Here is a 26,315-nt window from a genome sequence, read left to right as displayed (position 1 = left end):
GGCAAATCACTCAAAAATGCTGCCAAATGGTGGCAAATGCTCCCCTGAGAGGTTTGGCGGTCGAAACAGAAGGCTTTTTATCACAGGAAAAGAAATCAGCCCTCGACAAATTAACTGGCAGAAAAAGATTTTTTTGAAAAAATCACAATTTCATCAAAAATCTGACTTTCGGCAAATCACTCAAAAATGATGCCAAACGATTGCAACTGGTCCCCTGAGAGGTTTGGCGGTCGAAACAGAAGGCTTTTTATCACAGGAAAAGAAATCAGCCCTCGACAAATTAACTGGCAGAAAAAGATTTTTTTGAAATAATCCCTAAGCCCCGGGGTCACAATTTCATCAAAAATCTGACTTTCGGCAAATCACTCAAAAATGGTGCTAAACAGTTTCAACTGCTCCCCTGAGAGGTTTGGCGGTCGAAACAGAAGGCTTTTTATCACAGGAAAAGAAATCAGCCCTCGACAACTTAACTAGCAGAAAAAGATTTTTTTGAAAAAATCCCTAAGCCCCGGGGTCACAATTTCATCAAAAATCTGACTTCCGGCAAATCACTCAAAAATGCTGCCAAACGGTTGCAACTGCTCCCCTGAGAGGTTTGGCGGTCGAAACAGAAGGCTTTTTATCACAGGAAAAGAAATCAGCCCTCAACAAATTAACTGGCAGAAAAAGATTATTTTGAAAAAAAAACAATTTCATCAAAAATCTGACTTTCGGCAAATCACTCAAAAATGATGCCAAACGGTTGCAACTGCTCCCCTGAGAGGTTTGGCGGTCGAAACAGAAGGCTTTTTATCACAGGAAAAGAAATCAGCCCTCGACAAATTAACTGGCAGAAAAAGATTTTTTTGAAATAATCCCTAAGCCCCGGGGTCACAATTTCATCAAAAATCTGACTTTCGGCAAATCACTCAAAAATGCTGCCAAACGCTTGCAACTGATCCCCTGAGAGGTTTGGTGGTCGAAACAGAAGGCTTTTTATCACAGGAAAAGAAATCAGCCCTCGAAAAATTAACTGGCAGAAAAAGATTTTTTTGAAAAAATCCCTAAGTCCCGGGGTCACAATTTCATCAAAAATCTGACTTCCGGCAAATCACTCAAAAATGCTGCCAAATGGTGGCAAATGCTCCCCTGAGAGGTTTGGCGGTCGAAAGAGAAGGCTTTTTATCACAGGAAAAGAAATCAGCCCTCGACAAATTAACTGGCATCAAAAGATTATTTTGAAAAAAAAAACAATTTCATCAAAAATCTGACTTTCGGCAAATAACTCAAAAATGCTGCCAAACGGTTGCAAATGCTCCGCTGAGAGGTTTGGCGGTCGAAACAGAAGGCTATTTATCACTGGAAAAGAAATCAGCCCTCGACAACTTAACTGGCAGAAAAAGATTTTTTTGAAAAAATCCCTAAGCCCCAGGGTCACAATTTCATCAAAAATCTGACTTCCGGCAAATCACTCAAAAATGCTGCCAAATGGTGGCAAATGCTCCCCTGAGAGGTTTGGCGGTCGAAAGAGAAGGCTTTTTATCACAGGAAAAGAAATCAGCCCTCGACAAATTAACTGGCATCAAAAGATTATTTTGAAAAAAACACAATATCATCAAAAATCTGACTTTCGGCAAATCACTCAAAAATGCTGCCAAACGGTTGCAAATGCTCCCCTGAGAGGTTTGGCGGTCGAAACAGAAGGCTATTTATCACTGGAAAAGAAATCAGCCCTCGACAACTTAACTGGCAGAAAAAGATTTTTTTGAAAAAATCCCTAAGCCCCGGGGTCACAATTTCATCAAAAATCAGACTTTCGGCAAATCACTCAAAAATGCTGCCAAACGGTTGCAAATGCTCCCCTGAGAGGTTTGGCGGTCGAAACAGAAGGCTATTTATCACTGGAAAAGAAATCAGTCCTCGACAACTTAACTGGCAGAAAAAGATTTTTTTGAAAAAATCCCTAAGCCCCGGGGTCACAATTTCATCAAAAATCTGACTTCCGGCAAATCACTCAAAAATGCTGCCAAACGGTTGCAACTGCTCCCCTGAGAGGTTTGGCGGTCGAAACAGAAGGCTTTTTATCACAGGAAAAGAAATCAGCCCTCGACAAATTAACTGGCAGAAAAAGATTTTTTTGAAAAAATCCCTAAGCCCCGGGGTCACAATTTCATCAAAAATCTGACTTTCGGCAATTCATTCAAAACTGCTGCCAAACGCTTGCAAATGCTCCCCTGAGAAGTTTGGCGGTCGAAACAGAAGGCTTTTTATCACAGGAAAAGAAATCAACCCTCGACAAATTAACTGGCAGAAAAAGATTTTTTTGAAAAAATCACAATTTCATCAAAAATCTGACTTTCGGCAAATCACTCAAAAATGATGCCAAACGGTTGCAACTGCCCCCCTGAGAGGTTTGGCGGTCGAAACAGAAGGCTTTTTATCACAGGAAAAGAAATCAGCCCTCGACAAATTAACTGGCAGAAAAAGATTTTTTTGAAATAATCCCTAAGCCCCGGGGTCACAATTTCATCAAAAATCTGACTTTCGGCAAATCACTCAAAAATGCTGCCAAACGCTTGCAACTGATCCCCTGAGAGGTTTGGTGGTCGAAACAGAAGGCTTTTTATCACAGGAAAAGAAATCAGCCCTCGAAAAATTAACTGGCAGAAAAAGATTTTTTTGAAAAAATCCCTAAGTCCCGGGGTCACAATTTCATCAAAAATCTGACTTTCGGCAATTCACTCAAAAATGCTGCTAAAGGGTTGCAAATGCTCCCCTGAGAGGTTTGGCGGTCGAAAGAGAAGGCTTTTTATCACAGGAAAAGAAATCAGCCCTCGACAAATTAACTGGCAGAAAAAGATTGTTTTGAAAAAATCCCTAAGCCCCAGGGTCACAATTTCATCAAAAATCTGACTTCCGGCAAATCACTCAAAAATGCTGCCAAATGGTGGCAAATGCTCCCCTGAGAGGTTTGGCGGTCGAAAGAGAAGGCTTTTTATCACAGGAAAAGAAATCAGCCCTCGACAAATTAACTGGCATCAAAAGATTATTTTGAAAAAAACACAATTTCATCAAAAATCTGACTTTCGGCAAATCACTCAAAAATGCTGCCAAACGGTTGCAAATGCTCCCCTGAGAGGTTTGGCGGTCGAAACAGAAGGCTATTTATCACTGGAAAGGAAATCAGCCCTCGACAACTTAACTGGCAGAAAAAGATTTTTTTGAAAAAATCCCTAAGCCCCGGGGTCACAATTTCATCAAAACTCTGACTTCCGGCAAATCACTCAAAAATGCTGCCAAACGGTTGCAACTGCTCCCCTGAGAGGTTTGGCGGTCGAAACAGAAGGCTTTTTATCACAGGAAAAGAAATCAGCCCTCGACAAATTAACTGGCAGAAAAAGATTTTTTTGAAAAAATCCCTAAGCCCCGGGGTCACAATTTCATCAAAAATCTGACTTTCGGCAATTCACTCAAAAATGCTGCCAGATTGGTTGCAAATGCTCCCCTGAGAAGTTTGGCGGTCGAAACAGAAGGCTTTTTATCACAGGAAAAGAAATCAGTCCTCGACAAATTAACTGACAGAAAAAGATTTTTTTGAAAACATCCCTAAGCCCCGGGGTTACAATTTCATCAAAAATCTGACTTGCGGCAATTCACTCAAAAATGCTGCCAAATGGTTGCAAATGCTCCCCTGAGAGGTTTGGCGGTCGAAACAGAAGGCTTTTTATCACAGGAAAAGAAATCAGCCCTCGACAAATTAACTGGCAGAAAAAGATTGTTTTGAAAAAATCCCTAAGCCCCGGGGTCACAATTTCATAAAAAATCTGACTTCCGGCAAATCACTCAAAAATGCTGCCAAACGGTTGCAACTGCTCCCCTGAGAGGTTTGGCTGTCGAAACAGAAGGCTTTTTATCACAGGAAAAGAAATCAGCCCTCGACAAATTAACTGGCAGAAAAAGATTATTTTGAAAAAAAAAAAACAATTTCATCAAAAATCTGACTTTCGGCAAATCACTAAAAAATGCTGCCAAACGGTTGCAACTGCTCCCCTGAGAGGTTTGGCGGTCGAAAGAGAAGGCTTTTTATCACAGGAAAAGAAATCAGCCCTCGACAAATTAACTGGCAGAAAAAGATTGTTTTGAAAAAATCCCTAAGCCCCAGGGTCACAATTTCATCAAAAATCTGACTTCCGGCAAATCACTCAAAAATGCTGCCAAATGGTGGCAAATTCTCCCCTGAGAGGTTTGGCGGTCGAAAGAGAAGGCTTTTTATCACAGGAAAAGAAATCAGCCCTCGACAAATTAACTGGCATCAAAAGATTATTTTGAAAAAAACACAATTTCATCAAAAATCTGACTTTCGGCAAATCACTCAAAAATGCTGCCAAACGGTTGCAAATGCTCCCCTGAGAGGTTTGGCGGTCGAAACAGAAGGCTATTTATCACTGGAAAGGAAATCAGCCCTCGACAACTTAACTGGCAGAAAAAGATTTTTTTGAAAAAATCCCTAAGCCCCGGGGTCACAATTTCATCAAAACTCTGACTTCCGGCAAATCACTCAAAAATGCTGCCAAACGGTTGCAACTGCTCCCCTGAGAGGTTTGGCGGTCGAAACAGAAGGCTTTTTATCACAGGAAAAGAAATCAGCCCTCGACAAATTAACTGGCAGAAAAAGATTTTTTTGAAAAAATCCCTAAGCCCCGGGGTCACAATTTCATCAAAAATCTGACTTTCGGCAATTCACTCAAAAATGCTGCCAGATTGGTTGCAAATGCTCCCCTGAGAAGTTTGGCGGTCGAAACAGAAGGCTTTTTATCACAGGAAAAGAAATCAGTCCTCGACAAATTAACTGACAGAAAAAGATTTTTTTGAAAACATCCCTAAGCCCCGGGGTTACAATTTCATCAAAAATCTGACTTGCGGCAATTCACTCAAAAATGCTGCCAAATGGTTGCAAATGCTCCCCTGAGAGGTTTGGCGGTCGAAACAGAAGGCTTTTTATCACAGGAAAAGAAATCAGCCCTCGACAAATTAACTGGCAGAAAAAGATTGTTTTGAAAAAATCCCTAAGCCCCGGGGTCACAATTTCATAAAAAATCTGACTTCCGGCAAATCACTCAAAAATGCTGCCAAACGGTTGCAACTGCTCCCCTGAGAGGTTTGGCTGTCGAAACAGAAGGCTTTTTATCACAGGAAAAGAAATCAGCCCTCGACAAATTAACTGGCAGAAAAAGATTATTTTGAAAAAAAAAAAACAATTTCATCAAAAATCTGACTTTCGGCAAATCACTAAAAAATGCTGCCAAACGGTTGCAACTGCTCCCCTGAGAGGTTTGGCGGTCGAAAGAGAAGGCTTTTTATCACAGGAAAAGAAATTAGCCCTCGACAAATTAACTGGCAGAAAAAGATTTTTTTGAAAAAATCCCTAAGCCCCGGGGTCACAATTTCATCAAAAATCTGACTTGCGGCAATTCACTCAAAAATGCTGCCAAACGGTTGCAACTGCTCCCCTGAGAGGTTTGGCGGTCGAAAGAGAAGGCTTTTTATCACAGGAAAAGAAATCAGTCCTCGACAAATTAACTGGCAGAAAAAGATTTTTTTGAAAACATCCCTAAGCCCCGGGGTCACAATTTCATCAAAAATCTGACTTGCGGCAATTCACTCAAAAATGCTGCCAAAAGGTTGCAAATGCTCCCCTGAGAGGTTTGGCGGTCGAAACAGAAGGCTTTTTATCACAGGAAAAGAAATCAGCCCTCGACAAAATAACTGGCAGAAAAAGATTGTTTTGAAAAAATCCCTAAGCCCCGGGGTCACAATTTCATCAAAAATCTGACTTCCGGCAAATCACTCAAAAATGCTGCCAAACGGTTGCAACTGCTCCCCTGAGAGGTTTGGCGGTCGAAACAGAAGGCTTTTTATCACAGGAAAAGAAATCAGCCCTCGACAAATTAACTGGCAGAAAAAGATTATTTTGAAAAAAAAAACAATTTCATCAAAAATCTGACTTTCCGCAAATCACTCAAAAATGCTGCCAAACGGTTGCAACTGCTCCCCTGAGAGGTTTGGCGGTCGAAACAGAAGGCTTTTTATCACAGGAAAAGAAATTAGCCCTCGACAAATTAACTGGCAAAAAAAGATTTTTTTGAAAAAATCCCTAAGCCCCGGGGTCACAATTTCATCAAAAATCTGACTTTCGGCAATTCATTCAAAACTGCTGCCAAACGCTTGCAAATGCTCCCATGAGAAGTTTGGCGGTCGAAACAGAAGGCTTTTTATCACAGGAAAAGAAATCAACCCTCGACAAATTAACTGGCAGAAAAAGATTTTTTTGAAAAAATCACAATTTCATCAAAAATCTGACTTTCGGCAAATCACTCAAAAATGATGCCAAACGATTGCAACTGGTCCCCTGAGAGGTTTGGCGGTCGAAACAGAAGGCTTTTTATCACAGGAAAAGAAATCAGCCCTCGACAAATTAACTGGCAGAAAAAGATTTTTTTGAAATAATCCCTAAGCCCCGGGGTCACAATTTCATCAAAAATCTGACTTTCGGCAAATCACTCAAAAATGGTGCTAAACAGTTTCAACTGCTCCCCTGAGAGGTTTGGCGGTCGAAACAGAAGGCTTTTTATCACAGGAAAAGAAATCAGCCCTCGACAACTTAACTAGCAGAAAAAGATTTTTTTGAAAAAATCCCTAAGCCCCGGGCTCACAATTTCATCAAAAATCTGACTTCCGGCAAATCACTCAAAAATGCTGCCAAACGGTTGCAACTGCTCCCCTGAGAGGTTTGGCGGTCGAAACAGAAGGCTTTTTATCACAGGAAAAGAAATCAGCCCTCAACAAATTAACTGGCAGAAAAAGATTATTTTGAAAAAAAAAACAATTTCATCAAAAATCTGACTTTCGGCAAATCACTCAAAAATGATGCCAAACGGTTGCAACTGCTCCCCTGAGAGGTTTGGCGGTCGAAACAGAAGGCTTTTTATCACAGGAAAAGAAATCAGCCCTCGACAAATTAACTGGCAGAAAAAGATTTTTTTGAAATAATCCCTAAGCCCCGGGGTCACAATTTCATCAAAAATCTGACTTTCGGCAAATCACTCAAAAATGCTGCCAAACGCTTGCAACTGATCCCCTGAGAGGTTTGGTGGTCGAAACAGAAGGCTTTTTATCACAGGAAAAGAAATCAGCCCTCGAAAAATTAACTGGCAGAAAAAGATTTTTTTGAAAAAATCCCTAAGTCCCGGGGTCACAATTTCATCAAAAATCTGACTTTCGGCAATTCACTCAAAAATGCTGCTAAATGGTTGCAAATGCTCCCCTGAGAGGTTTGGCGGTCGAAAGAGAAGGCTTTTTATCACAGGAAAAGAAATCAGCCCTCGACAAATTAACTGGCAGAAAAAGATTGTTTTGAAAAAATCCCTAAGCCCCAGGGTCACAATTTCATCAAAAATCTGACTTCCGGCAAATCACTCAAAAATGCTGCCAAATGGTGGCAAATGCTCCCCTGAGAGGTTTGGCGGTCGAAAGAGAAGGCTTTTTATCACAGGAAAAGAAATCAGCCCTCGACAAATTAACTGGCATCAAAAGATTATTTTGAAAAAAACACAATTTCATCAAAAATCTGACTTTCGGCAAATCACTCAAAAATGCTGCCAAACGGTTGCAAATGCTCCGCTGAGAGGTTTGGCGGTCGAAACAGAAGGCTATTTATCACTGGAAAAGAAATCAGCCCTCGACAACTTAACTGGCAGAAAAAGATTTTTTTGAAAAAATCCCTAAGCCCCAGGGTCACAATTTCATCAAAAATCTGACTTCCGGCAAATCAATCAAAAATGCTGCCAAATGGTGGCAAATGCTCCCCTGAGAGGTTTGGCGGTCGAAAGAGAAGGCTTTTTATCACAGGAAAAGAAATCAGCCCTCGACAAATTAACTGGCATCAAAAGATTATTTTGAAAAAAACACAATATCATCAAAAATCTGACTTTCGGCAAATCACTCAAAAATGCTGCCAAAAGGTTGCAAATGCTCCCCTGAGAGGTTTGGCGGTCGAAACAGAAGGCTATTTATCACTGGAAAAGAAATCAGCCCTCGACAACTTAACTGGCAGAAAAAGATTTTTTTGAAAAAATCCCTAAGCCCCGGGGTCACAATTTCATCAAAAATCAGACTTTCGGCAAATCACTCAAAAATGCTGCCAAACGGTTGCAAATGCTCCCCTGAGAGGTTTGGCGGTCGAAACAGAAGGCTATTTATCACTGGAAAAGAAATCAGTCCTCGACAACTTAACTGGCAGAAAAAGATTTTTTTGAAAAAATCCCTAAGCCCCGGGGTCACAATTTCATCAAAAATCTGACTTCCGGCAAATCACTCAAAAATGCTGCCAAACGGTTGCAACTGCTCCCCTGAGAGGTTTGGCGGTCGAAACAGAAGGCTTTTTATCACAGGAAAAGAAATCAGCCCTCGACAAATTAACTGGCAGAAAAAGATTTTTTTGAAAAAATCCCTAAGCCCCGGGGTCACAATTTCATCAAAAATCTGACTTTCGGCAATTCATTCAAAACTGCTGCCAAACGCTTGCAAATGCTCCCCTGAGAAGTTTGGCGGTCGAAACAGAAGGCTTTTTATCACAGGAAAAGAAATCAACCCTCGACAAATTAACTGGCAGAAAAAGATTTTTTTGAAAAAATCACAATTTCATCAAAAATCTGACTTTCGGCAAATCACTCAAAAATGATGCCAAACGGTTGCAACTGCTCCCCTGAGAGGTTTGGCGGTCGAAACAGAAGGCTTTTTATCACAGGAAAAGAAATCAGCCCTCGACAAATTAACTGGCAGAAAAAGATTTTTTTGAAATAATCCCTAAGCCCCGGGGTCACAATTTCATCAAAAATCTGACTTTCGCCAAATCACTCAAAAATGCTGCCAAACGCTTGCAACTGATCCCCTGAGAGGTTTGGTGGTTGAAACAGAAGGCTTTTTATCACAGGAAAAGAAACCAGCCCTCGACAAATTAACTGGCATCAAAAGATTATTTTGAAAAAAACACAATTTCATCAAAAATCTGACTTTCGGCAAATCACTCAAAAATGCTGCCAAACGGTTGCAACTGCTCCCCTGAGAGGTTTGGCGGTCGAAACAGAAGGCTTTTTATCACAGGAAAAGAAATCAGCCTTCAACAACTTAACGGGCAGTAAAAGATTTTTTTGAAAAAATCCCTCAGCCCCGGGGTCACAATTTCATAAAAAATCTGACTTTCGGCAAATCACTCAAAAATGCTGCCAAACGGTTGCAAATGCTCCCCTGAGAGGTTTGGCAGTCGAAACAGAAGGCTATTTATCACTGGAAAAGAAATCAGCCCTCGACAACTTAACTGGCAGAAAAAGATTTTTTTGAAAAAATCCCTAAGCCCCGGGGTCACAATTTCATCAAAAATCTGACTTTCGGCAAATCACTCAAAAATGCTGCCAAACGCTTGCAACTGCTCCCCTGAAAGGTTTGGCGGTTGAAACAGAAGGCTTTTTATCACAGGAAAAGAAATCAGCCCTCGACAAATTAACTGGCAGAAAAAGATTTTTTTGAAAAAATCCCTAAGACCCGGGGTCACAATTTCATCAAAAATCTGACTTTCGGCAATTCACTCAAACATGCTGCCAAACGGTTGCAACTGCTCCCCTGAGAGGTTTGGCGGTCGAAACAGAAGGCTTTTTATCACAGGAAAAGAAATCAGCCCTCGACAAATTAACTGGCAGAAAAAGATTATTTTGGGGAAAAAAAACAATTTCATCAAAAATCTGACTTTCGGCAAATCACTCAAAAATGCTGCCAAACGGTTGCAACTGCTCCCCTGAGAGGGTTGGCGGTCGAAACAGAAGGCTTTTTATCACAGGAAAAGAAATTAGCCCTCGACAAATTAACTGACAAAAAAAGATTTTTTTGAAAAAATCCCTAAGTCCCGGGGTCACAATTTCATCAAAAATCTGACTTTCGGCAATTCACTCAAAAATGCTGCCAAATGGTTGCAAATGCTCCCCTGAGAGGTTTGGCGGTCGAAAGAGAAGGCTTTTTATCACAGGAAAAGAAATCAGCCCTCGACAAATTAACTGGCAGAAAAAGATTTTTTTGAAAAAATCCCTAAGCCCCGGGGTCACAATTTCATCAAAAATCTGACTTTCGGCAATTCACTCAAAAATGCTGCCAAATGGTTGCAAATGCTCCCCTGAGAGGTTTGGCGGTCGAAAGAGAAGGCTTTTTATCACAGGAAAAGAAATCAGCCCTCGACAAATTAACTGGCATCAAAAGATTATTTTGAAAAAAACACAATTTCATCAAAAATCTGACTTTCGGCAAATCACTCAAAAATGCTGCCAAACGGTTGCAACTGCTCCCCTGAGAGGTTTGGCGGTCGAAACAGAAGGCTTTTTATCACAGGAAAAGAAATCAGCCTTCAACAACTTAACGGGCAGAAAAAGATTTTTTTGAAAAAATCCCTCAGCCCCAGGGTCACAATTTCATCAAAAATCTGACTTTCGGCAATTCACTCAAAAATGCTGCCAAACGGTTACAAATGCTCTCCTGAGAGGTTTGGCTGTCGAAACAGAAGGCTATTTATCACTGGAAAAGGAATCAGCCCTCGACAACTTAACTGGCAGAAAAACATTTTTTTGAAAAAATCCCTAAGCCCCGGGGTCACAATTTTATCAAAAATCTGACTTTCGGCAAATCACTCAAAAATGCTGCCAAACGCTTGCAACTGCTCCCCTGAGAGGTTTGGCGGTCGAAACAGAAGGCTTTTTATCACAGGAAAAGAAATCAGCCCTCGACAAATTAACTGGCAGAAAAAGATTTTTTTGAATAAATCCCTAAGCCCCGGGGTCACAATTTCATCAAAAATCTGACTTTCGGCAATTCACTCAAAAATGCTGCCAAATGGTTGTAAATGCTCCCCTGAGAGGTTTGGCGGTCGAAGCAGAAGGCTTTTTATCACAGGAAAAGAAATCAGCCCTCGACAACTTAACTAGCAGAAAAAGATTTTTTTGAAAAAATCCCTAAGCCCCGGGGTCACAATTTCATCAAAAATCTGACTTCCGGCAAATCACTCAAAAATGCTGCCAAACGGTTGCAACTGCTCCCCTGAGAGGTTTGGCGGTCGAAACAGAAGGCTTTTTATCACAGGAAAAGAAATCAGCCCTCAACAAATTAACTGGCAGAAAAAGATTATTTTGAAAAAAAAAACAATTTCATCAAAAATCTGACTTTCGGCAAATCACTCAAAAATGCTGCCAAACGCTTGCAACTGATCCCCTGAGAGGTTTGGTGGTCGAAACAGAAGGCTTTTTATCACAGGAAAAGAAATCAGCCCTCGAAAAATTAACTGGCAGAAAAAGATTTTTTTGAAAAAATCCCTAAGTCCCGGGGTCACAATTTCATCAAAAATCTGACTTTCGGCAATTCACTCAAAAATGCTGCTAAATGGTTGCAAATGCTCCCCTGAGAGGTTTGGCGGTCGAAAGAGAAGGCTTTTTATCACAGGAAAAGAAACCAGCCCTCGACAAATTAACTGGCAGAAAAAGATTGTTTTGAAAAAATCCCTAAGCCCCAGGGTCACAATTTCATCAAAAATCTGACTTCCGGCAAATCACTCAAAAATGCTGCCAAATGGTGGCAAATGCTCCCCTGAGAGGTTTGGCGGTCGAAAGAGAAGGCTTTTTATCACAGGAAAAGAAATCAGCCCTCGACAAATTAACTGGCATCAAAAGATTATTTTGAAAAAAACACAATTTCATCAAAAATCTGACTTTCGGCAAATCACTCAAAAATGCTGCCAAACGGTTGCAAATGCTCCGCTGAGAGGTTTGGCGGTCGAAACAGAAGGCTATTTATCACTGGAAAAGAAATCAGCCCTCGACAACTTAACTGGCAGAAAAAGATTTTTTTGAAAAAATCCCTAAGCCCCAGGGTCACAATTTCATCAAAAATCTGACTTCCGGCAAATCACTCAAAAATGCTGCCAAATGGTGGCAAATGCTCCCCTGAGAGGTTTGGCGGTCGCAAGAGAAGGCTTTTTATCACAGGAAAAGAAATCAGCCCTCGACAAATTAACTGGCAGAAAAAGATTTTTTTGAAAAAATCCCTAAGCCCCGGGGTCACAATTTCATCAAAAATCTGACTTTCGGCAATTCACTCAAAAATGCTGCCAAATGGTTGCAAATGCTCCCCTGAGAGGTTTGGCGGTCGAAAGAGAAGGCTTTTTATCACAGAAAAAGAAATCAGCCCTCGACAAATTAACTGGCATCAAAAGATTATTTTGAAAAAAACACAATTTCATCAAAAATCTGACTTTCGGCAAATCACTCAAAAATGCTGCCAAACGGTTGCAACTGCTCCCCTGACAGGTTTGGCGGTCGAAACAGAAGGCTATTTATCACTGGAAAAGAAATCAGCCCTCGACAACTTAACTGGCAGAAAAAGATTTTTTTGAAAAAATCCCTAAACCCCGGGGTCACAATTTCATCAAAATTCTGACTTTCGGCAAATCTCTCAAAAATGTGGCCAAATGGTTGCAACTGCTCCCCTGAGAGGTTTGGCGGTCGAAACAGAAGGCTTTTTATCACAGGAAAAGAAATCAGCCCTCAACAACTTAACTGGCAGAAAAAGATTTTTTTGAAAAAATCCCTCAGCCCCGGGGTCACAATTTCATCAAAAATCTGACTTTCGGCAAATCACTCAAAAATGGTGCTAAACAGTTTCAACTGCTCCCCTGAGAGGTTTGGCGGTCGAAACAGAAGGCTTTTTATCACAGGAAAAGAAATCAGCCCTCGACAACTTAAGTAGCAGAAAAAGATTTTTTTGAAAAAATCCCTAAGCCCCGGGGTCACAATTTCATCAAAAATCTGACTTCCGGCAAATCACTCAAAAATGCTGCCAAACGGTTGCAACTGCTCCCCTGAGAGGTTTGGCGGTCGAAACAGAAGGCTTTTTATCACAGGAAAAGAAATCAGCCCTCAACAAATTAACTGGCAGAAAAAGATTATTTTGAAAAAAAAAACAATTTCATCAAAAATCTGACTTTCGGCAAATCACTCAAAAATGCTGCCAAACGCTTGCAACTGATCCCCTGAGAGGTTTGGTGGTCGAAACAGAAGGCTTTTTATCACAGGAAAAGAAATCAGCCCTCGAAAAATTAACTGGCAGAAAAAGATTTTTTTGAAAAAATCCCTAAGTCCCGGGGTCACAATTTCATCAAAAATCTGACTTTCGGCAATTCACTCAAAAATGCTGCTAAATGGTTGCAAATGCTCCCCTGAGAGGTTTGGCGGTCGAAAGAGAAGGCTTTTTATCACAGGAAAAGAAATCAGCCCTCGACAAATTAACTGGCAGAAAAAGATTGTTTTGAAAAAATCCCTAAGCCCCAGGGTCACAATTTCATCAAAAATCTGACTTCCGGCAAATCACTCAAAAATGCTGCCAAATGGTGGCAAATGCTCCCCTGAGAGGTTTGGCGGTCGAAAGAGAAGGCTTTTTATCACAGGAAAAGAAATCAGCCCTCGACAAATTAACTGGCATCAAAAGATTATTTTGAAAAAAACACAATTTCATCAAAAATCTGACTTTCGGCAAATCACTCAAAAATGCTGCCAAACGGTTGCAAATGCTCCGCTGAGAGGTTTGGCGGTCGAAACAGAAGGCTATTTATCACTGGAAAAGAAATCAGCCCTCGACAACTTAACTGGCAGAAAAAGATTTTTTTGAAAAAATCCCTAAGCCCCAGGGTCACAATTTCATCAAAAATCTGACTTCCGGCAAATCACTCAAAAATGCTGCCAAATGGTGGCAAATGCTCCCCTGAGAGGTTTGGCGGTCGAAAGAGAAGGCTTTTTATCACAGGAAAAGAAATCAGCCCTCGACAAATTAACTGGCATCAAAAGATTATTTTGAAAAAAACACAATATCATCAAAAATCTGACTTTCGGCAAATCACTCATAAATGCTGCCAAACGGTTGCAAATGCTCCCCTGAGAGGTTTGGCGGTCGAAACAGAAGGCTATTTATCACTGGAAAAGAAATCAGTCCTCGACAACTTAACTGGCAGAAAAAGATTTTTTTGAAAAAATCCCTAAGCCCCGGGGTCACAATTTCATCAAAAATCTGACTTCCGGCAAATCACTCAAAAATGCTGCCAAACGGTTGCAACTGCTCCCCTGAGAGGTTTGGCGGTCGAAACAGAAGGCTTTTTATCACAGGAAAAGAAATCAGCCCTCGACAAATTAACTGGCAGAAAAAGATTTTTTTGAAAAAATCCCTAAGCCCCGGGGTCACAATTTCATCAAAAATCTGACTTTCGGCAATTCATTCAAAACTGCTGCCAAACGCTTGCAAATGCTCCCCTGAGAAGTTTGGCGGTCGAAACAGAAGGCTTTTTATCACAGGAAAAGAAATCAACCCTCGACAAATTAACTGGCAGAAAAAGATTTTTTTGAAAAAATCACAATTTCATCAAAAATCTGACTTTCGGCAAATCACTCAAAAATGATGTCAAACGGTTGCAACTGCTCCCCTGAGAGGTTTGGCGGTCGAAACAGAAGGCTTTTTATCACAGGAAAAGAAATCAGCCCTCGACAAATTAACTGGCAGAAAAAGATTTTTTTGAAAAAACCCCTAAGTCCCGGGGTCACAATTTCATCAAAAATCTGACTTTCGGCAATTCACTCAAAAATGCTGCTAAATGGTTGCAAATGCTCCCCTGAGAGGTTTGGCGGTCGAAAGAGAAGGCTTTTTATCACAGGAAAAGAAATCAGCCCTCGACAAATTAACTGGCAGAAAAAGATTGTTTTGAAAAAATCCCTAAGCCCCAGGGTCACAATTTCATCAAAAATCTGACTTCCGTCAAATCACTCAAAAATGCTGCCAAATGGTTGCAAATGCTCCCCTGAGAGGTTTGGCGGTCGAAAGAGAAGGCTTTTTATCACAGGAAAAGAAATCAGCCCTCGACAAATTAACTGGCATCAAAAGATTATTTTGAAAAAAACACAATTTCATCAAAAATCTGACTTTCGGCAAATCACTCAAAAATGCTGCCAAACGGTTGCAACTGCTCCCCTGAGAGGTTTGGCGGTCGAAACAGAAGGCTTTTTATCACAGGAAAAGAAATCAGCCTTCAACAACTTAACTGGCAGAAAAAGATTTTTTTGAAAAAATCCCTAAGCCCCGGGGTCACAATTTCATCAAAAATCTGACTTTCGGCAATTCACTCAAAAATGCTGCCAAATGGTTGTAAATGCTCCCCTGAGAGGTTTGGCGGTCGAAGCAGAAGGCTTTTTATCACAGGAAAAGAAATCAGCCCTCGACAAATTAACTGGCAGAAAAAGATTATTTTGAAAAAAACACAATTTCATCAAAAATCTGACTTTCGGCAAATCACTCAAAAATGCTGCCAAACGGTTGCAACTGCTCCCCTGACAGGTTTGGCGGTCGAAACAGAAGGCTATTTATCACTGGAAAAGAAATCAGCCCTCGACAACTTAACTGGCAGAAAAAGATTTTTTTGAAAAAATCCCTAAACCCCGGGGTCACAATTTCATCAAAATTCTGACTTTCGGCAAATCTCTCAAAAATGTGGCCAAATGGTTGCAACTGCTCCCCTGAGAGGTTTGGCGGTCGAAACAGAAGGCTTTTTATCACAGGAAAAGAAATCAGCCCTCGACAACTTAACTGGCAGAAAAAGATTTTTTTGAAAAAATCCCTCAGCCCCGGGGTCACAATTTCATCAAAAATCTGACTTTCGGCAAATCACTCAAAAATGGTGCTAAACAGTTTCAACTGCTCCCCTGAGAGGTTTGGCGGTCGAAACAGAAGGCTTTTTATCACAGGAAAAGAAATCAGCCCTCGACAACTTAACTAGCAGAAAAAGATTTTTTTGAAAAAATCCCTAAGCCCCGGGGTCACAATTTCATCAAAAATCTGACTTCCGGCAAATCACTCAAAAATGCTGCCAAACGGTTGCAACTGCTCCCCTGAGAGGTTTGGCGGTCGAAACAGAAGGCTTTTTATCACAGGAAAAGAAATCAGCCCTCAACAAATTAACTGGCAGAAAAAGATTATTTTGAAAAAAAAAACAATTTCATCAAAAATCTGACTTTCGGCAAATCACTCAAAAATGCTGCCAAACGCTTGCAACTGATCCCCTGAGAGGTTTGGTGGTCGAAACAGAAGGCTTTTTATCACAGGAAAAGAAATCAGCCCTCGAAAAATTAACTGGCAGAAAAAGATTTTTTTGAAAAAATCCCTAAGTCCCGGGGTCACAATTTCATCAAAAATCTGACTTTCGGCAATTCACTCAAAAATGCTGCTAAATGGTTGCAAATGCTCCCCTGAGAGGTTTGGCGGTCGAAAGAGAAGGCTTTTTATCACAGGAAAAGAAATCAGCCCTCGACAAATTAACTGGCAGAAAAAGATTGTTTTGAAAAAATCCCTAAGCCCCAGGGTCACAATTTCATCAAAAATCTGACTTCCGGCAAATCACTCAAAAATGCTGCCAAATGGTGGCAAATGCTCCCCTGAGAGGTTTGGCGGTCGAAAGAGAAGGCTTTTTATCACAGGAAAAGAAATCAGCCCTCGACAAATTAACTGGCATCAAAAGATTATTTTGAAAAAAACACAATTTCATCAAAAATCTGACTTTCGGCAAATCACTCAAAAATGCTGCCAAACGGTTGCAAATGCTCCGCTGAGAGGTTTGGCGGTCGAAACAGAAGGCTATTTATCACTGGAAAAGAAATCAGCCCTCGACAACTTAACTGGCAGAAAAAGATTTTTTTGAAAAAATCCCTAAGCCCCAGGGTCACAATTTCATCAAAAATCTGACTTCCGGCAAATCACTCAAAAATGCTGCCAAATGGTGGCAAATGCTCCCCTGAGAGGTTTGGCGGTCGAAAGAGAAGGCTTTTTATCACAGGAAAAGAAATCAGCCCTCGACAAATTAACTGGCATCAAAAGATTATTTTGAAAAAAACACAATATCATCAAAAATCTGACTTTCGGCAAATCACTCAAAAATGCTGCCAAACGGTTGCAAATGCTCCCCTGAGAGGTTTGGCGGTCGAAACAGAAGGCTATTTATCACTGGAAAAGAAATCAGTCCTCGACAACTTAACTGGCAGAAAAAGATTTTTTTGAAAAAATCCCTAAGCCCCGGGGTCACAATTTCATCAAAAATCTGACTTCCGGCAAATCACTCAAAAATGCTGCCAAACGGTTGCAACTGCTCCCCTGAGAGGTTTGGCGGTCGAAACAGAAGGCTTTTTATCACAGGAAAAGAAATCAGCCCTCGACAAATTAACTGGCAGAAAAAGATTTTTTTGAAAAAATCCCTAAGCCCCGGGGTCACAATTTCATCAAAAATCTGACTTTCGGCAATTCATTCAAAACTGCTGCCAAACGCTTGCAAATGCTCCCCTGAGAAGTTTGGCGGTCGAAACAGAAGGCTTTTTATCACAGGAAAAGAAATCAACCCTCGACAAATTAACTGGCAGAAAAAGATTTTTTTGAAAAAATCACAATTTCATCAAAAATCTGACTTTCGGCAAATCACTCAAAAATGATGTCAAACGGTTGCAACTGCTCCCCTGAGAGGTTTGGCGGTCGAAACAGAAGGCTTTTTATCACAGGAAAAGAAATCAGCCCTCGACAAATTAACTGGCAGAAAAAGATTTTTTTGAAAAAACCCCTAAGTCCCGGGGTCACAATTTCATCAAAAATCTGACTTTCGGCAATTCACTCAAAAATGCTGCTAAACGGTTGCAAATGCTCCCCTGAGAGGTTTGGCGGTCGAAAGAGAAGGCTTTTTATCACAGGAAAAGAAATCAGCCCTCGACAAATTAACTGGCAGAAAAAGATTGTTTTGAAAAAATCCCTAAGCCCCAGGGTCACAATTTCATCAAAAATCTGACTTCCGTCAAATCACTCAAAAATGCTGCCAAATGGTTGCAAATGCTCCCCTGAGAGGTTTGGCGGTCGAAAGAGAAGGCTTTTTATCACAGGAAAAGAAATCAGCCCTCGACAAATTAACTGGCATCAAAAGATTATTTTGAAAAAAACACAATTTCATCAAAAATCTGACTTTCGGCAAATCACTCAAAAATGCTGCCAAATGGTTGCAAATGCTCCCCTGAGAGGTTTGGCGGTCGAAACAGAAGGCTTTTTATCACAGGAAAAGAAATCAGCCCTCGACAAATTAACTGGCAGAAAAAGATTGTTTTGAAAAAATCCCTAAGCCCCGGGGTCACAATTTCATCAAAAATCTGACGTCCGGCAAATCACTCAAAAATGCTGCCAAACGGTTGCAACTGCTCCCCTGAGAGGTTTGGCGGTCGAAACAGAAGGCTTTTTATCACAGGAAAAGAAATCAGCCCTCGACAAATTAACTGGCAGAAAAAGATTATTTTGGGGAAAAAAAACAATTTCATCAAAAATCTGACTTTCGGCAAATCACTCAAAAATGCTGCCAAACGGTTGCAACTGCTCCCTTGAGAGGGTTGGCGGACGAAACAGAAGGCTTTTTATCACAGGAAAAGAAATTAGCCCTCGACAAATTAACTGACAAAAAAAGATTTTTTTGAAAAAATCCCTAAGTCCCGGGGTCACAATTTCATCAAAAATCTGACTTTCGGCAATTCACTCAAAAATGCTGCCAAATGGTTGCAAATGCTCCCCTGAGAGGTTTGGCGGTCGAAAGAGAAGGCTTTTTATCACAGGAAAAGAAATCAGCCCTCGACAAATTAACTGGCATCAAAAGATTATTTTGAAAAAAACACAATTTCATCAAAAATCTGACTTTCGGCAAATCACTCAAAAATGCTGCCAAACGGTTGCAACTGCTCCCCTGAGAGGTTTGGTGGTCGAAACAGAAGGCTTTTTATCACAGGAAAAGAAATCAGCCTTCAACAACTTAACGGGCAGAAAAAGATTTTTTTGAAAAAATCCCTCAGCCCCGGGGTCACAATTTCATCAAAAATCTGACTTTCGGCAATTCACTCAAAAATGCTGCCAAACGGTTACAAATGCTCTCCTGAGAGGTTTGGCTGTCGAAACAGAAGGCTATTTATCACTGGAAAAGGAATCAGCCCTCGACAACTTAACTGGCAGAAAAACATTTTTTTGAAAAAATCCCTAAGCCCCGGGGTCACAATTTTATCAAAAATCTGACTTTCGGCAAATCACTCAAAAATGCTGCCAAACGCTTGCAACTGCTCCCCTGAGAGGTTTGGCGGTCGAAACAGAAGGCTTTTTATCACAGGAAAAGAAATCAGCCCTCGACAAATTAACCTGCAGAAAAAGATTTTTTTGAATAAATCCCTAAGCCCCGGGGTCACAATTTCATCAAAAATCTGACTTTCGGCAATTCACTCAAAAATGCTGCCAAATGGTTGTAAATGCTCCCCTGAGAGGTTTGGCGGTCGAAACAGAAGGCTTTTTATCACAGGAAAAGAAATCAGCCCTCGACAAATTAACTGGCAGAAAAAGATTATTTTGAAAAAAACACAATTTCATCAAAAATCTGACTTTCGGCAAATCAGTCAAAAATGCTGCCAAACGGTTGCAACTGCTCCCCTGACAGGTTTGGCGGTCGAAACAGAAGGCTATTTATCACTGGAAAAGAAATCAGCCCTCGACAACTTAACTGGCAGAAAAAGATTTTTTTTAAAAAAATCCCTAAGCCCCGGGGTCACAATTTCATCAAAAATCTGACTTTTGGCAATTCACTCAAAAATGCTGCCATACGGTTGCAAATGCTCCCCTGAGAGGTTTGGCGGTCGAAACAGAAGGCTTTTTATCACAGGAAAAGAAATCAGCCCTAGACAACTTAACTGGCAGAAAAAGATTTTTTTGAAAAAATCCCTAAGCCCCGGGGACACAATTTCATCAAAAATCTGACTTTCGGCAATTCACTCAAAAATGCTGCCAAACGATTGCAAATGCTCCCCTGAGAGGTTTTGCGGTCGAAACAGAAGGCTTTTTATCACAGGAAAAGAAATCAGCCCTCGACAAATTAACTGGCAGAAAAAGATTTTTTTGAAAAAATCCCTAAGCCCCAGGGTTACAATTTCATCAAAAATCTGACTTTCGGCAATTCACTCAAAAATGCTGCCAAATGGTTGCTAATGCTCCCCTGAGAGGTTTGGCGGTCGAAACAGAAGGCTTTTTATCACAGGAAAAGAAATCAACCCTCGACAAATTAACTGGCAGAAAAAGATTTTTTTGAAAAAATCCCTAAGCCCCGGGGTCACAATTTCATCAAAAATCTGACTTTCGGCAATTCACTCAAAAATGCTGCCAAATGGTTGTAAATGCTCCCCTGAGAGGTTTGGCGGTCGAAACAGAAGGCTTTTTATCACAGGAAAAGAAATCAGCCCTTGACAAATTAACTGGCAGAAAAAGATTATTTTGAAAAAAACACAATTTCATCAAAAATCTGACTTTCGGCAAATCAGTCAAAAATGCTGCCAAACGGTTGCAACTGCTCCCCTGACAGGTTTGGCGGTCGAAACAGAAGGCTATTTATCACTGGAAAAGAAATCAGCCCTCGACAACTTAACTGGCAGAAAAAGATTTTTTTTAAAAAAATCCCTAAGCCCCGGGGTCACAATTTCATCAAAAATCTGACTTTTGGCAATTCACTCAAAAATGCTGCCATACGGTTGCAAATGCTCCCCTGAGAGGTTTGGCGGTCGAAACAGAAGGCTTTTTATCACAGGAAAAGAAATCAGCCCTAGACAACTTAACTGGCAGAAAAAGATTTTTTTGAAAAAATCCCTAAGCCCCGGGGACACAATTTCATCAAAAATCTGACTTTCGGCAATTCACTCAAAAATGCTGCCAAACGATTGCAAATGCTCCCCTGAGAGGTTTTGCGGTCGAAACAGAAGGCTTTTTATCACAGGAAAAGAAATCAGCCCTCGACAAATTAACTGGCAGAAAAAGATTTTTTTGAAAAAATCCCTAAGCCCCAGGGTTACAATTTCATCAAAAATCTGACTTTCGGCAATTCACTCAAAAATGCTGCCAAATGGTTGCTAATGCTCCCCTGAGAGGTTTGGCGGTCGAAACAGAAGGCTTTTTATCACAGGAAAAGAAATCAACCCTCGACAAATTAACTGGCAGAAAAAGATTTTTTTGAAAAAATCCCTAAGCCTTGGGGTCACAATTTCATCAAAAATCTGACTTTCGGCAAATCACTCAAAAATGCTGCCAAACGCTTGCAACTGCTCCCCTGAGAGGTTTGGCGGTCGAAACAGAAGGCTTTTTATCACAGGAAAAGAAATCAGCCCTTGACAAATAAACTGGCAGAAAAAGATTCTTTTGAAAAAATCCCTAAGCTCCGGGGTCACAATTTCATCAAAAATCTGACTTTCGGCAATTCACTCAAAAATGCTGCCAAATGGTTGCAAATGCTCCCCTGAGAGGTTTGGCGGTCGAAACAGAAGGCTTTTTATCACAGGAAAAGAAATCAGCCCTCGACAACTTAAAGGGAAGAAAAAGATTTTTTTGAAAAAATCCCTAAACCCCGGGGTCACAATTTCATCAAAAATCTGACTTTCGGCAATTCACTCAAAAATGCTGCCAAATGGTTGCAAATGCTCCCCTGAGAGGTTTGGCGGTCGAAACAGAAGGCTTTTTATCACAGGAAAAGAAATCAGCCCTCGACAACTTAACTGGCAGAAAAAGATTTTTTTGAAAAAATCCCTAAGCCCCGGGGTCACAATTTCATCAAAAATCTGACTTTCGGCAAATCACTCAAAAATGCTGCCAAATGGTTGCAAATGCTCCCCTGAGAGGTTTGGCGGTCGAAACAGAAGGCTTTTTATCACAGGAAAAGAAATCAGTCCTCGATAAATTAACTGGCAGAAAAAGAATTTTTTTGAAAAAATCCCTAAGCCCCGGGGTCACAATTTCATCAAAAATCTGACTTTTGGCAATTCACTCAAAAATGCTGCCAAATGGTTGCAAATGCTCCCCTGAGAGGTTTGGCGGTCGAAACAGAAGGCTTTTTATCACAGGAAAAGAAATCAGCCCTCGACAACTTAAATTAAGAAAAAGATTTTTTTGAAAAAATCCCTAAGCCCCGGGGTCACAATTTCATGAAAAATCTGACTTTCGGCAAATCACTCAAAAATGCTGCCAAATGGTTGCAGGGTCACACTTTCATCAAAAATCTGACTTTCGGCAATTCACTCAAAAATGGTGCCATACAGTTGCAACTGCTCCCCTGAGAGGTTTGGCGGTCGAAACAGAAGGCTTTTTATCACAGGAAAAGAAATAAGCCCTCGACAAATTAACTGGCAGAAAAAGATTTTTTTGAAAAAATCCCTAAGCCCCGGGGTCACAATTTCATCAAAAATCTGACTTTCGCCAAATCACTCAAAAATGCTGCCAAACGGTTGCAAATGCTCCCCTGGGAGGTTTGGCGGTCGAAACAGAAGGCTTTTTATCACAGGAAAAGAAATCAGCCCTCGACAAATTAACTGGCAGAGAAAGATTTTTTTGAAAAAATCCCTAAGCCCCGGGGACACAATTTCATCAAAAATCTGACTTTCGGCAATTCACTCAAAAATGCTGCCAAACCATTGCAAATGCTCCCCTGAGAGGTTTTGCGGTCGAAACAGAAGGCTTTTTATCACAGGAAAAGAAATAAGCCCTCGACAAATTAACTGGCAGAAAAAGATTTTTTTGAAAAAATCCCTAAGCCCCGGGGTCACAATTTCATCAAAAATCTGACTTTCGGCAATTCACTCAAAAATGCTGCCAAACGGTTGCAACTGCTCCCCTGAGAGGTTTGGCGGTTGAAACAGAAGGCTTTTTATCACAGGAAAAGAAATCAGCCCTCGACAAATAAACTGGCAGAAAAAGATTTTTTTTAAAAAAATCCCTAAGCCCCGGGGTCACAATTTCATCAAAAATCTGACTTTTGGCAATTCACTCAAAAATGCTGCCAAACGGTTGCAAATGCTCCCCTGAGAGGTTTGGCGGTCGAAACAGAAGGCTTTTTATCACAGGAAAAGAAATCAGCCCTCGACAACTTAACTGGCAGAAAAAGATTTTTTTGAAAAAATCCCTAAGCCCCGGGGACACAATTTCATCAAAAATCTGACTTTCGGCAATTCACTCAAAAATGCTGCCAAACGATTGCAAATGCTCCCCTGAGAGGTTTTGCGGTCGAAACAGAAGGCTTTTTATCACAGGAAAAGAAATCAGCCCTCGACAAATTAACTGGCAGAAAAAGATTTTTTTGAAAAAATCCCTAAGCCCCAGGGTTACAATTTCATCAAAAATCTGACTTTCGGCAATTCACTCAAAAATGCTGCCAAATGGTTGCTAATGCTCCCCTGAGAGGTTTGGCGGTCGAAACAGAAGGCTTTTTATCACAGGAAAAGAAATCAACCCTCGACAAATTAACTGGCAGAAAAATATTTTTTTGAAAAAATCCCTAAGCCTTGGGGTCACAATTTCATCAAAAATCTGACTTTCGGCAAATCACTCAAAAATGCTGCCAAACGCTTGCAACTGCTCCCCTGAGAGGTTTGGCGGTCGAAACAGAAGGCTTTTTATCACAGGAAAAGAAATCAGCCCTTGACAAATAAACTGGCAGAAAAAGATTCTTTTGAAAAAATCCCTAAGCTCCGGGGTCACAATTTCATCAAAAATCTGACTTTCGGCAATTCACTCAAAAATGCTGCCAAATGGTTGCAAATGCTCCCCTGAGAGGTTTGGCGGTCGAAACAGAAGGCTTTTTATCACAGGAAAAGAAATCAGCCCTCGACAAATTAACTGGCAGAAAAAGATTGTTTTGAAAAAATCCCTAAACCCCGGGGTCACAATTTCATCAAAAATCTGACTTTCGGCAAATCACTCAAAAATGCTGCCAAACGGTTGCAGGGTCACACTTTCATCAAAAATCTGACTTTCGGCAATTCACTCAAAAATGGTGTCATACAGTTGCAACTGCTCCCCTGAGAGGTTTGGCGGTCGAAACAGAAGGCTTTTTATCACAGGAAAAGAAATCAGCCCTCGACAAATTAACTGGCAGAAAAAGATTTTTTTGAAAAAATCCCTAAGCCCCGGGGTCACAATTTCATCAAAAATCTGACTTTCGGCAAATCACTCAAAAATGCTGCCAAACGCTTGCAAATGCTCCCCTGAGAGGTTTGGCGGTCGAAACAGAAGCCTATTTATCACTGGAAAAGAAATCAGCCCTCGACAACTTAACTGGCAGAAAAAGATTTTTTTGAAAAAATCCCTAAGCCCCGGGGTCACAATTTCATCAAAAATCTGACTTTCGGCAAATCACTCAAAAATGCTGCCAAATGGTTGCAAATGCTCCCCTGAGAGGTTTGGCGGTCGAAACAGAAGGCTTTTTATCACAGGAAAAGAAATCAGTCCTCGACAAATTAACTGGCAGAAAAAGAATTTTTTTGAAAAAATCCCTAAGCCCCGGGGTCACAATTTCATCAAAAATCTGACTTTTGGCAATTCACTCAAAAATGCTGCCAAATGGTTGCAAATGCTCCCCTGAGAGGTTTGGCGGTCGAAACAGAAGGCTTTTTATCACAGGAAAAGAAATCAGCCCTCGACAAATTAACTGGCAGAAAAAGATTGTTTTGAAAAAATCCCTAAGCCCCGGGGTCACAATTTCATCAAAAATCTGACTTCCGGCAAATCACTCAAAAACGCTGCCATAAGGTTGCAAATGCTCCCCTGGGAGGTTTGGCCGTCGAAACAGAAGGCTTTTTATCACAGGAAAAGAAATCAGCCCTCGACAAATTAACTGGCAGAAAAAGATTTTTTTGAAAAAATCCCTAAGCCCCGGGGTCACAATTTCATCAAAAATCTGACTTTCGGCAAATCACTCAAAAATGCTGCCAAATGGTTGCAAATGCTCCCCTGAGAGGTTTGGCGGTCGAAACAGAAGGCTTTTTATCACAGGAAAAGAAATCAGTCCTCGACAAATTAACTGGCAGAAAAAGAATTTTTTTGAAAAAATCCCTAAGCCCCGGGGTCACAATTTCATCAAAAATCTGACTTTTGGCAATTCACTCAAAAATGCTGCCAAATGGTTGCAAATGCTCCCCTGAGAGGTTTGGCGGTCGAAACAGAAGGCTTTTTATCACAGGAAAAGAAATCAGCCCTCGACAACTTAAAGGGAAGAAAAAGATTTTTTTGAAAAAATCCCTAAGCCCCGGGGTCACAATTTCATGAAAAATCTGACTTTCGGCAAATCACTCAAAAATGCTGCCAAATGGTTGCAGGGTCACACTTTCATCAAAAATCTGACTTTCGGCAATTCACTCAAAAATGGTGCCATACAGTTGCAACTGCTCCCCTGAGAGGTTTGGCGGTCGAAACAGAAGGCTTTTTATCACAGGAAAAGAAATAAGCCCTCGACAAATTAACTGGCAGAAAAAGATTTTTTTGAAAAAATCCCTAAGCCCCGGGGTCACAATTTCATCAAAAATCTGACTTTCGCCAAATCACTCAAAAATGCTGCCAAACGGTTGCAAATGCTCCCCTGGGAGGTTTGGCGGTCGAAACAGAAGGCTTTTTATCACAGGAAAAGAAATCAGCCCTCGACAAATTAACTGGCAGAGAAAGATTTTTTTGAAAAAATCCCTAAGCCCCGGGGACACAATTTCATCAAAAATCTGACTTTCGGCAATTCACTCAAAAATGCTGCCAAACCATTGCAAATGCTCCCCTGAGAGGTTTTGCGGTCGAAACAGAAGGCTTTTTATCACAGGAAAAGAAATCAGCCCTCGACAAATTAACTGGCAGAAAAAGATTTTTTTGAAAAAATCCCTAAGCCCCGGGGTCACAATTTCATCAAAAATCTGACTTTCGGCAATTCACTCAAAAATGCTGCCAAACGGTTGCAACTGCTCCCCTGAGAGGTTTGGCGGTTGAAACAGAAGGCTTTTTATCACAGGAAAAGAAATCAGCCCTCGACAAATAAACTGGCAGAAAAAGATTTTTTTTAAAAAAATCCCTAAGCCCCGGGGTCACAATTTCATCAAAAATCTGACTTTTGGCAATTCACTCAAAAATGCTGCCAAACGGTTGCAAATGCTCCCCTGAGAGGTTTGGCGGTCGAAACAGAAGGCTTTTTATCACAGGAAAAGAAATCAGCCCTCGACAACTTAACTGGCAGAAAAAGATTTTTTTGAAAAAATCCCTAAGCCCCGGGGACACAATTTCATCAAAAATCTGACTTTCGGCAATTCACTCAAAAATGCTGCCAAACGATTGCAAATGCTCCCCTGAGAGGTTTTGCGGTCGAAACAGAA

The sequence above is a fragment of the Podarcis muralis genome, chromosome 10, assembly GCF_964188315.1.
Source record: "Podarcis muralis chromosome 10, rPodMur119.hap1.1, whole genome shotgun sequence".
In the NCBI taxonomy this organism is placed as follows: Eukaryota; Metazoa; Chordata; class Lepidosauria; order Squamata; family Lacertidae; genus Podarcis; species Podarcis muralis.
Note: the sequence above shows the minus strand (reverse complement) of the source record.